The following is a 14,582-nucleotide window of genomic DNA, read 5'->3' as shown; positions in this document are numbered from 1 at the left end:
GATATATGAGACAGAACATCCATTTCTACCTCTATCCCATCAAACTTCACCACAAGTGAAAGTCTTAACAGCACTGCCCCTGTTGTCATGTAGCCTGTGAGTGATCCCACTTTAGAACTTCTCTTTAGGATCCACTTTCTAGGCCACAACTGGCATTTATACAAGTTAAGTTTCCCAGAAGCTGACTCAACACAAATATTCATGTGCACATGAAACATTAAGAAATGTTTTCAGACTCTGGAGTGTAAGTATAACTCAGAGCTTACCCACGCTGAGTCAAGGATGCTGGACTTCACTACTCCAAAATTTATTGCCTGACAAAAAGAACAGATAGTTTTGGTTCTTTAGTGTGTGAATAAAATTATTCTAGGGCCTCAAAGGTAGTTATCACAAAAGAGCTTTCAGTTGGTGACTGCTGAAAGGAAAAGAATCAAAACCTAGATGAGGAGGGCAGTGGTGGTGAGTTTGGTGGTGGGCCAGAGGTGTACCATATGATGAAAATGGATTCTCACTCCCCAATAACATCTTATAGAATGGAAGTTCATCTCCCAGATTCCAAGTGGGAATTTATAATGCACTTGTTTATTTTTTAAATAAAATTGACCTAGTATTGCAATCATGCAGTTACATGACAGTTGCATAATCTCTTTGAAAAATTTTGTAAACTATTAAGTACTATAGAAATGCAAGTTTTTAAATAATAATTAATATTTTAATTCTGTTAGCTGACAAAGTTACTTTACACGATTTTTTAAAATTGGTTCTAAAGGAAAATGTGTTGCTAATTCCCAACAAATATTTTGCAAAATAATATTAGTTCAACGCACTCTGTTACATTCCTTTGTTGTCAATAGAGAATATGTTTTAGTAACCTTCAGTGGTTCCAGTTAATGGATTTTATTTTTTAAGTGTATTTATTTATTTTAGAGGGAGTAGGGGAAGGGTAAAGAGAGAGGAAGAGAATCCCAAGCAGGCTCCACACTGTCAGCACACAGCCTAACACGGGGTTCCATCTCACAAACTCTGAGATCATGACCTGAACTGAAATCAACAGTCAGATGCTTCACTGACTGAGCCACCCAGGCACTGCTGTTGGATTTTAAATGATTGGGACAATAGATTCTGAATCTTTTTCATGGTGGATTCTAATTTTTACTGGACCTTTAAAAGATGTTTCATGTGCTATTTTACAAATATCTTTACAGAATACTTTTAAGAAATTCATAACTTAGTTTGAGCATCTTAAAAACACTTGTTAGTTTTCCCCACATTTAGTATTCATATTATCAAGGCAAATATATTCAAATGATATCACTTGATTGTGCTGATATTTCCAATATAAGTCATATGCTTATTTTTTGAGAGACACATAATCAGTACTACAATGAGACAGTCCATGATTGAGAGATGTTTAAAAGTAGCATAGAGAAGAAGCATAGCTTTAAAAATTAAACAGAAAATTGTTCACACCTTTTGACCATATTTGAAAATAAAAAAAGGAATATGATGCTACAGAGTTGTTTAGAAGAGGTATTGAGTATATCTATATAAGGCACATGGCATGATAACTGACAAATATGATTACATTCAGCATATGGATGCTCTTGTTGACATAAGGCTTGTACAACCAACTCACTATCCCAGTGAGTCCATCATCCACAAAAGAAAACCCTAGACAGTTCAAAGAATGAATGAAGCATAGGACCATCCTGACATAGCTTTTAGTCTTATTGAGATAGTGATGAGAAATGATAGGTTTTTTTTTTCATACATTGAAGTCCTCCTTTTAGCATTTTCTCAGAAGAAGAAAGAAGAAACTATGATGATCTGAGAAAATGTGTGATCACATGTGTTGATCACATGTTCCAGCATTATCTAGAATGTTACAGCAATAAGCAAAAGAATGTCCTGCCATAGAATTGCTTGTGACATTTAACAAACCTCCTATCATTCCCTTGTGTATTTTCCTTTCTCTTTCCCCACCTCTATCTCTCTCACACTCCCCAACATCCATATTATTTTCCTACTGCTAGGAAATAAATTACCACATTTAGTGGCTTAATTAGCAATACCTGTTTGTTAGCTCACTGTCCCTGTAGGTCAGAAGTCTAGGTGCAAATCAGCTGGGTTCTCTGAACAGAGTCTCATACCAAGGGTCACACTCCTTGTGTGTCCATGGCCAGCCTACATTCTTACCTAGAAGCTCTGGGGAAGAATCTGCTAACTTATTAAGGTTGTTAGCATTCAGCAACATTGATTATTTTATTATTAATTCCTTGACGCTTTAAAGCTGAGGTTCTCATCTCCTTGCTGGTTGTTGGTGGAGACCACTCTCAGCTCCTAGCAGCTGCTCACATTCCTCTCAGTGTTCAAAACTAGCATCTGACAATCCCCCTCAGGTTGAATTCCTCTCACGCTTTTAACCTCTCTTATTTTGACTCATAACTTGTTTAATGTCATGAGATTCTGTGCTGTGGGCTTGCATCCAAGAGAACTGGGAATATGGTAAGTAGAACATTGTATCAGTTAAAAGGAGAGATGTACAGCCATTCAGTCCTGAATAAGAATCCTATCTATGTGATAGTGGGTAAGCCTCTAAGGCTCTGTTTCTTCAGTCTTAAATGTGGAAAAATACTATCTTTCATGGTCTAGGATTACATTTATTTTACTAGTAAAAATGAAAGAAAAAAATCAGCAGTTACAATATTCCATACAATCTAAGAAGCATCCCAAATTCTGAGATATTAGCATGTAAAATCACACTATGAATCAGTGAAATAAAGTAATGTCTATTCCATATGGTTAGCCTAAGGAATAATTTACATATGCCTATAAACTGCTTGATGCTGTACTTGAGGATGGTATTAGACTTGGCCAACTTGTAGCTGTTATGGTTATTGTTTAGAGTCTGGTTGCTACTTCCTTGCCCTAAGGTCATTTCCTCAAGTAGAGAAGGAGGAAATGCCACTTTATTTTTTTCCCAATTCTTCAGCTACCACAGTACTTGTTAAGATTTGAAATGCAAGGGGACAGGGTTTCTACCATGAGGGAACAGTGACCAGCCATGAGAGAAAAGGCAGTGACCTTGGAATGTTGCACTGTAACTTTCACACTGGCTCTCCCAACATACTGTCTCTTCCTCAATACAAAGCTGTGTGACTTTTTTATGCTGAGCTATAGAGAGCCATCTTCATAGTTCTGCAGTACCCTAGCCTTCCGCCTCACTAAGGGTGGGTATTTTGAGTCAGGGCCATTGCTTTAGAGGATTCATCCCCTTCATGTGATACAAATGATACAGCAGCTTTATTATCTAGTAACAACAGGGCAGGGCATGAATTAGAAGCATAATTATGTAATTTTAAAGCATTTTTTAAATTGAAGTACAGTTGAAACATAATGTTACATATAATAACTATGTAATCTTTAGCAATTTCTTGGATGAGCTGGAATTAGTATATTAAGCCTCATTTTATTTTATTTTGTTTTTTCAAACTGTTTTTCTTGTTTATTGATTTATTTGTTTATTTGAATTTTTATTTAAATTCTAGTTAGTTAATATTTAGTGTAATATTGGTTTTAGGAGTAGAATTTAGTGATTCATCACTTATATATAACACTGAGTGCTCATCACAATAGATGCCCTCCTTAATACCCATCTCCCATTTACCCCATCTCCTGCCCACCTCCCCTCAAGCAACCCTCTGCTTGTTCTCTATAGTTAAGAGTCTCTTATGTTTGCCTCCCTTTCTTTTTTTCCCCTTTCCCCAATGTTCATCTATTTCTTTTCTTAAATTCCACATATGAGTGAAAGCATATGGTATTTGTGTTTCTTTGACTGACTTATTTCACTTAGCATAATACACTGTATCTCCATCTACATCATTGCAAGATTTCATTCTTTTTTATGGCTGAATAATATATATATATATATATGTGTGTATATATATATATATATATAGAGAGAGAGAGAGAGAGAGAGAGAGAGAGAGAGAGAGAATGTTGGTATATATATATATATATATATATATATATATATATATATATATACACACACACACACATTTCTTTATCCATTCATCAGTCAATGCATGTTTGGGCTCTTACCATAATTTGGTTATTGTTGATAATGCTGACATAAACATTGGGAGCATGTGCCCCTTCAAATCATTCTTATATCCTTTGGGTAAATACCTAGTAGAGCAATTGCACTAGAATAGTTCTATTTTTAGCTTTATGAGGAAACTCCATGCTGTTTTCCAGAACGGCTGTACCACTTTGAATTCCCACCAGTGGGGTAAGAGGGGTCCCCTTTCTCCACATCCTCATCAATATCTGTTGTTTCTCATCCACTGTGTGATCATGACCTGAGCCAAAGTGGGACACTCAACCAACTGAGCCACCCAGGCACCCCAAACTTTATTTTTAAAAATGCTATAGAGCTGGAGGTTCCTGGGTGGCTCAGTTGGCTAAGCATCTGACTCTTGATTTTGGCTCAGGTCCTGATCTCACAGTCATGCAATTAAGCCTTGCTTCAGGCTCCACGCTAAGCATAGAGCCTGCTTAAGATTCTCTCTCTCCTTCTACCCCTCTCCTCTGCTGGTGCTCGCTCTCTCTCTCTCTCTCTTTCTCTCAAAATAAATAAATAAAACATTTAAAAAATGCTATAGAACTGGAGGTCTTTGTTACTAAAATCATTTGATGAAGACTTGTAAACATTAGATCCATAGCTAAATCAATGGCTAATTTCTCCTAAGTGTGTATAAGTGTATGTGTGTGCATAATACACATGTTAAATAACAAATTAAAATTTAAAAAGCTAATCTGGTTTATTTCTTCTGAGACTTTACAATTTAAAAATGAATACCTTTAATTTATACTCCATTCCTATGATTCTTATCACATCACATAGGGACATTATAAAGATAGAATATAAGAGTATATTGAACAGAAAAATGAAAGAATTATTTTCAGTTTTCTCTGTATAAGTAAAATTCCTACAGTATATAATTTCCCTTTCTGCCTAAAAATGAAAGTCATGAGTCTCAAAATATATACCCTGAAATATATTTGTTTTTTAATCCCCTATGAGATGCTTAGGACAGTTCTATTTTTCTTCTTAGCAAAATGATCCAATTATTTTTTAGAAGTGGGTTCAAACAGACACAGGAAAATGGGAATGTTAGCCATTATCTATATCACATTTGGGTGTAGAGGATTTCATGTACAAATCTGTGACTCATCTTATTCAATGGAAGATGATTAAACTATAATATTACGGTCTTTTCCATCTTATTGAGCACAATCACTGATTCCAGACTTCACAAAAGAAAGAAAACCTAATTTCCTGGATGTGTGCCTCTGTGTTGGGCCACCCTGACACTTCTCTGGCAGTATGTGCTTGGGCCCTTTGGATTTGTGACTAAGACAAACTTTGGGGATGCTTTTAAAGATGCTTTTTACCATTCCCCTATGCCACCACCGCCCCCGACTTCTTCTAAAATATTGCATTTTCTTATTTTTTATCAGGAAGTTTAATGCTGAATCCAACATTATAGTGCTGTTTGTAATTTTTCACAAATGTGGGGTATTATATCATTTTTTTCTACCAGTTTTCAGCTGAATTCAGAACTACAAAGTAAATTGCACATATCTTTGCATTGAATCAAAGGACAGATTTCTTCCTGTTGTTAATTCTGCTTTGATTCCTTTTCCAGCAAGAAAGGTAGCCCACTAAATTTGCTTTTGACAAGCTTTGGAAACAGCTTCATAACTAGTCAGGTTGTATCAAAACAAAGAAAGCATTCTGCATAAATGTGCTCTTTTAAATGAATTTGATCACAGAAAACAAAGCTGACAGGAAAACTTCCCAGCAATTATCTCCAGGTCATCAATAACTATTAGAGATCTTAGCTGTAGAGCATATTCCTTTAGCTCTACTAGAAGTGGCTGTCTGCACATAGACTACTGCTGATAGGGTATTTCTTCTTTAGTTTATGACTTTTACTTTTGCTATTAAAATTTTGTAAACAATGAAAATATATCACTCAATAATATGATTTCAAATAATTTTAAAAACAATAGGTATACTGAATTAAAGTTTATGTCATATCTTACCTCTTGCACTTTGTATACTTTGAATGCTGCATATTATTGACAGTGAGAGTTAACAAAATGTGCTGTATTTCTTTAAAGCCTCACCATTTATCTGCCTATGTTTAGGTGGCTGAAGGTGAATAACCCTTATTGAGAAACCATTGCATTTATTTAGACTGATTTGGGTTATTAAACAAGTACCTGGTTTAGTTTATGGAAACCTATTGTTTCCATAAAACCTGCTCTTAGATATGATAAGAGGTAAATTATTGATTGGCTTCTTTAAGAAAAGCATGTTTTATATCCAAGGGCTTTGAGGAAATCTTGGTGATTACATTTATTGAAAAAAATTAAATGTGTAAAACAGTTAATCTGTCATGTTAAGTTTCCATTTAATGAAACAAAGAAGTTTTGTGTATTTCAAAAAATGTCAATACGTTCAAATAATGTTGAACATAATCTAGATATGTTATTTTGATAACCATTCCTTTATAAGTAACAACATTTCTACATCAGAGCTGTTGGAATAATCCCTTAAACCTCTACTTTTCCTGTTCTCTACCTAGAAAAAATCAAATATAATCCCAAATCATAAATTTTTAAATCATAAATCTTGCAACTTAAATAGAAATTTAGGTCTCAAAAGGATGTTATAAAAGAGAAAAAATGAAAATATATTTAATAAATTAATCACTACCATTAAACGAAAACTATTAAGTCATCTAGACCATATTGCTTTAAAAAAAAAAGTTAGCCACTTTTGAAAAAGAGCAAAGAAGTGCCCAGATCCCAGATTTGAGATGACAAGACCATCAGCCCTTAAAACGTTTCTAGCCATGACACAAATCACTCAGTTTATACATATTTTCTGGCAAAGTAGGCTTAATGCCACCCTTTATCCACCGTTCCAAAAATGTTAGAATATAAAGTGAAAACAGTGCCCTTTTAGGGAGAGTCACACCTCTATATCTAAAAAGATATAGTGCCACCTGGGTGGCTCAGTCCGTTAAGCGTCTGGCTTTGGCTCAGGTCATGATCTCACTGTAGTGAATTTGAGCCCCGCATTGGGCTCTGTGCTGACAGCTCAGAGCCTAGAGCCTGCTTTGTATTCTGTGTCTCCCTCTCTCTCTGCCTTTCCCCCTCTGGCACTCTGTGTGTGTCACTCTCTCTCAAAAATAAATTAACACTAAAAAATTTTTAAAAAATCTTTAAAAAATTTAAAAACACAAAAAGCATTATATCATTTAGGAAATCTGTGCTTTATGATTAGAAATAAATTACTGACATATGTTGCATCATATCATACTGCAAGCTCCATAAAGTTAAGTTTTTGTTTCCTTTGGTTTGGTTTTTGTTTGTTTTTGTTTTATGTTTTGTTGACAGCTGCTTCTCCAGCATCTAGAACAGTGCCTGGCACTAATGCTCTGTAAATATCAGATAACACCATGTGTGAGATGTTATAAAGCATTGCATTTCAACAAGTTTGAGGACCATGGTTCCAAGCTAGGTCAGAAACTAAGTTATGACCATTTCTTCTATGAACTTGGGAAGAAGATTTCCTGGCAAAACAACTATGAGAACATTAGTGACTGCCTCTTCCTTTGCCAAATTATCTTTGAAAAGATCAGGGTACTTCCCAATGGGGTACTATTGTCAGAAAGTGAATATTTTTATGTCTCTGCATAGATGGGGTGTTCAGAACATTTTACTGGGACCTAGGTCACAGCACAAGCTTTGGACATTCCTAAAGAGATAGTAAGAGACTATCTGGAAAAGGTATCTGGAGTAGACCCAGATCCATAAACAAGTTGTTCTAGGGATTATAAGCTTTGAGGAGCTCCTCTTGTCTTCCTTCTAAAGGCATTTATTTACATTCTAAAAGGTAATGTACCAGGATTCCTTTCCCTTGTCTTCCAGAGGACAATTTGTTTATAACAGGAAGCAAAGGCTTCTGTTCCCTGCTCAGAAGTGGTGGTAGAGCAAGCAGCTATATCTTTATAATCTCTCAGATTCACTTTCACGGTTCCCTTCCTGTGGTATGACTCACATATGTGCAACGCTGTCCATCTGGTGCTCATCACATCACCCCAGAGCTGGGAAGTTCAGGGCAAGGGAAAATGATGTGGTTCTCACCCTAAGTAAGAATTAATTTTTCCCCGTCCAAGAAATCGTGTCTAATTTCAGGATAATATGAATAAATATAGAATTACAAAACATAATCAGCTACTGCATTAGTACAGACAATATAGCTGCATTTGACATTCACATGCCAAAATCCTTAGGGCATTTTAATAGGTCCCTTCACAGTGGACTTCAGCCAGTGGAAAGTTGGGTGGAGGGAACCTGACCCTCACACTTCACGCTGATCCATCCTCTTACCTTCCTGTGTTCCCTCTCCCACACATATGAGGAGGAGCAGAAGGCCGGGCAAGCAAGTGGAAGAGAGCCACTTACACCCCCTACCTGGCCCAAACAGAAGCTGTAGGTAGAGAGCAAGAGGAAGCCCCACATTTGCATCCCTTCCCTCTTCAGTCTTGATGTATTTCATGGATCGGTAGAAAGCTCCAGGATTTGCAACCCACACAGGTGTTAGCCCAAGCAGAGATGTGGACTGAGTAGAAATGGTACTTCTTTTGGTAATTTATTAACACATTCAGCAAATAAATTGTATTTATTTTTTGTATATTTTCATGTTTTGACAGCTTAAAGACTGCCCCTCCCAGGGCTAACCAATTCTTCAAGATGGCAAAGAGCCCAGCCAGGAGCATGTCTGATATGCAAACTAACCAATCCAGGCATACATCCTCCATGTGGCCGCACACCCCGGGAGGCAATATTCCCCACTTTATTCATCCAAGGCCCATGTGCCAGACAACTACTGACCACTTCTATGGCCCAAAGCCCACTGAAATTATTCACACTAGCCAGCCCTAAACTATTCAACCTACTCTTCTTTTTTGCGGGTGGCCCAGTCGTTTGAGCATTGAACTCTTGATTTCAGTTCAAGTCCCAGGGTCCTGAGACTGAGCACATATCAGGCTCTGTGCTGAATGTGGAGTCTGCTTAAGATTCTCTCTCTCTCTCTCTCTCTCTCTCTCTCTCTCTCTCTCTCTCTCTCCCTCAAATAAAATAAAATAAATACATAAATAAACAAACTCTGATGAGTAATGCTTCTAAATTCTCAGTGATTAAAAAAAATCAGATAAGTAACTTTACCATAGATGGTTGGATATTGTCCCTGCAATTGCTGCCATGGTCATATGTTTGCTAATTCCTGGAGTGGCCACTTTGTACATTCACAGCTTCGCTAAAGGGGGAAAGAAAAAAAGGGTTGCCCGTTATTTGCATTAGTAGAGTTTCATAGATGTTTCCATTGGCATTATTCAGTTTGTTTGTTTAGACTATTTGGTTTCCTTATAATGCTTATATCTAAACATAATATCTAAAAATAATTTTTAATCAAAATTTCCAGACATTCAGAAATCAGTTAGGTTTTGCTATATACTTAATTATTCAGAAATGAGTGAAATTATTTATGAAATAGAAATACACACAATTCTTATTAAATAATAATAACTGTAGTTTGTGAGAAAATCTATCTTTGTGATCGCAAGATAACAGGAAAAGTTGATTTGAAAAGAATTAGATGAGACTAAGCATATTTACAAGAATGAATTTATGTATCTCTCAGATTGACATCTATAAATTATATTTTGACCACCATTAGATGCAATAAACTTATTCTTCCTAGAAAACCACCTTGATATAACTATATTATATTATATTATATTATATTATATTATATTATATTATATTATATTATTATGTATATAATTTTAAAATGAATGAGCAATATATCTAAATTTAATTCTTTTAATTTGAATAGATAAATGATTTCACATAACAGGGGTAGGCAAACTGCCACCTACAGACCAAATCTGGCCTACTGCCTATTTTGGAAATAAAGTTTTATTAAACCATAGACAGGTTCATTCATTTGCATATTGGTTATCACTTTGTTTTGTACTATAACATCAACAGTGACCATATGGCATGCCCGGTGGAAAATACTTATTATCTGCCTTTTTGCTAAAAGTTTGCTAAACTAGGTTGTAGAATAGCATATTCATTTTACAGGAATCACTTAGGAATTTATCTTTAAGACATTCTCAAATGTTTAAAACGCTATTTAAAAAAACAATTTGTTTTTATTGTAAAAAAAATTTGATTGGTTTGATAATACTTCAAGAATGAGAATTGTTGCTCTTTCAAAACAGGTATTGACCAAGAATTTTACTTTGTGTAAGCATATTATATGCCATAAACATTGTACAAGAGCTTATATTTCAAAAGTTTAAAAAAGGGTTTGAGGGGGTCATTCTATTAAATATCAGTGTAAAACTTTTTAGCTAAACTCTAAGGGTTCAGATATTCATACATGCATACAACTTAAAGCACACACAGATATACATCATGGTCTTCATATAGCTTTTGTGTATACCTGTGTGTGTGTGTGTGTGTGTGTGTGTGTGTGTGTGTGTGTATTGCAGGGTTATGTACATCTGTGTGGAAAAGTACTCATTCTGTCTCTATGTGCCATTATGTTAATATGAATTAGGTATCTGTGACTATAATCTCCTTATGAACTCTTGTTCATATTTTTTAACTCATGTAATAGTAACAAAAATAATGAGGAGCCTCAAGCCATATTTAGGATAAGTTAAATGTGAAAATGTGGTTGTCTTCCCAGCATTCCTTTCACTGTGTTCATCAGTCACACTAATAATCTAATTTTCACACTCTAGTGAGAGAAACCCATCCCCCCTCCATTACTACAGTCATCATCCCAGATGCCTATACCAACCACATGCATTTTCCTGAATAAAATGATATTTTCAAAAATGAGCATTTGAGTCCATTTGCATCAATAAGATATGTGGGCAGTTTTCTGGAGAAACAATGGATATAAAATTTCTTCTCTCTCCTGAAATAGCTACAAGGAGCTAACATTTTCTTGTGTGATATACAGATGGGAAGCTGGGAACCACTGTAGATACTCAGAGGAATATCTAGGATTAGTAGGAAGCTGACAGTATGGCATGTAGTGAGGGGTGAAATGGAATTCTTGCTAAAATAAATAGATTTCACTTGCTAACATGAGTAGATTTCTACTTCATTAAAAATAAGTAGATACCTTCATTAAGCAAGACCTGAAAAATTCTTTCTCTTCATCTCGAAGTTAAAGGAGCCAGCAAATATACTTTCTGTTTGACAGTTTGATTTTGGTTTGTTGTTACTTCTGTATCAAAGACTCAGCATATCCAGACATATTTCAATCCTCCAGCATAATTCAGGACTCATTAGCTAATCCACTCATTTTTAAAAGAGATCTTCACAAACGATATATCAAAACAGTTTTAACTATGATTTTCATGGCTCTTGTCTTACACTGTAACAAAGTAGTACCTACATGGTGCCTAATGATGCCTTATTATGATGAATAAGAAATATTTCAACAACTATGTTATAGTTTTGGCTCATAAACTCCCTGAACTTTGATAATAAACTTAAAATAAATCTCGTCTTCTACAGGTACATTGGCCAAAATGTTATGGTATGAAATAGAAACAATAGATGTACTAAAACTTAAGCATTTAACATTTCTTAATCGTATGCTTGTAACAAATCAACATGTCACTGAAGGAAATTCTTTGGAAAGTATATAAGATTCTATTAATCTACAGACTCTGATCAGAACAGTTGGTCTGTAGGCTATCACCTCTAGCTCAGACTGACAGAGGGTTAAATTTGATTGGTCTGATTTTGCTCCCTCCTGAACCTTGCGGAAAATGAGAGGAAAACAACACCTCAATATATAAAAGAAAAGATAGATTAAACAGAAATGATTAAATACATCAAGAATATAACGTATTTAAGCTGTAGAGAGGCAATATTGACAATTTCAAGTGGCTGCCCTGGTCTTCCCCAAAACACCCCCTGCTTCTCCATCACTGCCTTCTGCAACCCTGACATCAGTAACTTACTCTCAGAGGTCATCACACCCTTCTGCTTCCTAAAGTGTTAAATACTTTTGAATTAAGGGCTCTCCAATCCTCGGATTATTTGCATTTTAATAAGGAACTACTGACAATTGAAAAACCTTTAGGACTTGAAGGAAAACAATTCTCATATTGCAAGGTGAGGCACTTGCAATTTAATTCATGGTAAAACAAAATTCACGATGTGGTTAGGTGCATAATTTAACCTTGTGCAATGCTAATCCTGTTTGAGTAAAAGGAAAATGAGAGACTTGATAATATTTCAAAGTTGCTTTCATTTCAGTCTCTGTAAATGTCTTAGATCAAATATGGGGGAAATTTTCTTTCCCAAACCGTTTTATTAAACTTTTACTCCAGCCAAGTTTTCTGTACTAAATTATATATTCGTAAACACAGGAACTAACAATCATGTATCCATACAGAGTAAATCATGCTCTCATTTTCTCTCTGATGTCTGAGTGCATAGACTGTTTGGTGCCCTGTCAGTAATCTGTCCAAATACCACAATAAGTAAACTGGCAATACGCACCTTGGTGCAGACTTGTCTTTCAAATAGAGATTACTAATTGTCTGGAAGGAGCAATACCTGCTATTATCTTCCCTGAAAAATATTTCAAGCACTAAATAATTCAAATATAAATGCCTTCCTTATGCTTGGTCTAGTCTTTAAAAATGACATGCTTTTATAAGTTCCACTGAAGTTTAGGGGGATGAAACAGATGACAAGTAATAAAGGGCAACGAAAAACAACGTAGAAGGAGAAACAGAATTCCAGGTGAGTTTATTGTAAATTAAAGAATTGTACTTTTTTTGAGTTTATTTATTTTGAAAGGGAGAGCATGCGCACATGCATGCCCATGCATGCAAGAGAGAAAGAGAGAGAGAGAGAGAAAGGGCGTGCACATGTGAGCAAGGAACGGGCAAGAGGGAGAGAGAGAATCCCAAGTAGGCTGGATCTCAGCCAGCCTCAAAATAATGAACTGTGAGATCATGACCTGAGGCTAAATCTAGAGTTGGAGACTTAATCTAGAGTCGGACACTTAACCGACTGAGCCACCCACGCACCCCAGGAATTGTACTTTTAAACGGAATGAAGATGAATATAGAATAATCATATTTGTGTGAGATATTATTTAATTTTGTTGCTTAAACAGTTAAAAATGATGTTTAATCTACATTAACGAAGGTGATCCAATTATTGTTTAGACAATAGATTCCGTGAAAATAATATCATATGACATCCAGATGTGATAATTCCCTTGGGAAAAAAAATCACCTGATATTTATATGGTCTAAGTCCAGGATTGCTAAAGATTAAGAACAGTTAAGGATTATGTTGTTTGGAGATGTTTAAATAAAAAAAAAAAAAAATCATTTGGATGAAAAAAAAAAAGTGAAATTTTCCTTAGAAACTAACCAGGACCCACCAGGAAATCATGGTGGAACAGCTCTCGTAGGATGGGCCTTATCCAAGGACAAGTTATAAGATGGTTTAGAAAACTATGAGATATGTTCAGTACCTTTCCAATGAAGTGTGATGAGCCTTTTCTCATGGAAAGCCATAAAAATAACTGTTGATTTTTCATTTTCCTACCTAAGACAATGAGACATCAGGAAATATCTGTATATAAGTTTTAAAACTGCTGTAGAGCAAAAGCACAAAATGAAAAGAGGATTTGTAGTCATTTCCAAACTTAACCCATTTTATACTTACCTACAAAAATTACAGAAACTTAATTTTCTTACCACATTGTATGAGTTCTGGTCACCAGTTAAATCAGACTTTGTTTTTAAATTTTTTTAATGTTTATTTACTTTTTAGAGAGAGACAGAGACAGAGTGTGAGCAAGGGAGGGTCATAGAGAGAGGGAGACACAGAATCTGAAGCAGGCTCCAGGCTCTGAGCTGTCTGCACAGAGCCCGATGCAGGGCTCAAACCCACAAACTGCAAAATCATGACCTGAGCTGAAGTCAGAGGCTTAACTGACCGAGCCACCCAGCCACCCCTAAATCAGACATTTTTAAATGTAGTTTCTTATTAATAAGAAATTCCAAACAGTAAAAATAAGTTATTTCAAATAATTTTCAAATATTAAAATCTTTTTACTTTGAAAACAATTTTGATTATGTAAATGAACTTATAATTTGATTTTATTGTTTTAAAATTCTAAAGATAATTACAATGAACAATAAAATGACTACCATTTTTGTCCTAGACATTTATAAGCAAATTATATCATCTTAACCTTTAGAGTTTTTTTCTTATGGAAGGAAGCTAATATCATTTTCATCTACAATTGATTGCTCCTTGAATAATGGAGGGGTTTGTGGTACTGACCTCTCATGTGGTTGAAAATCCATGTATAATTGTCAACTCCCCTCAAAAGAATTAGTAATACCTTACTCTTGACCAGAAGACTTACTGATAAC

The 14,582-nt window shown here is 35.3% G+C and overlaps 1 long non-coding RNA gene across 1 annotated transcript in view; it reads right to left on the bottom strand.

Annotated features, from left to right (window-relative positions):
* Positions 1–266: 266 nt before the first annotated feature.
* Positions 267–14,582, bottom strand: part of LOC147581765 (uncharacterized) — a 138,414-nt gene continuing 124,098 nt past the window's right edge. Inside the window, exons 5-6 of the long non-coding RNA XR_015249753.1 lie at positions 9,310–9,395; positions 267–314 (exon numbers count right to left, since the gene is read on the bottom strand). This is a non-coding gene — a long non-coding RNA (uncharacterized LOC147581765). The remainder of the gene's footprint in view (positions 315–9,309; positions 9,396–14,582) is intronic.

Source organism: Puma concolor, chromosome B1, assembly GCF_028749965.1.
Source record: "Puma concolor isolate L17-30 chromosome B1, mPumCon1.1.hap2, whole genome shotgun sequence".
Taxonomy (NCBI): Eukaryota; Metazoa; Chordata; class Mammalia; order Carnivora; family Felidae; genus Puma; species Puma concolor.
Note: the sequence above shows the minus strand (reverse complement) of the source record. Positions and strands in the feature narration are given on the sequence as shown.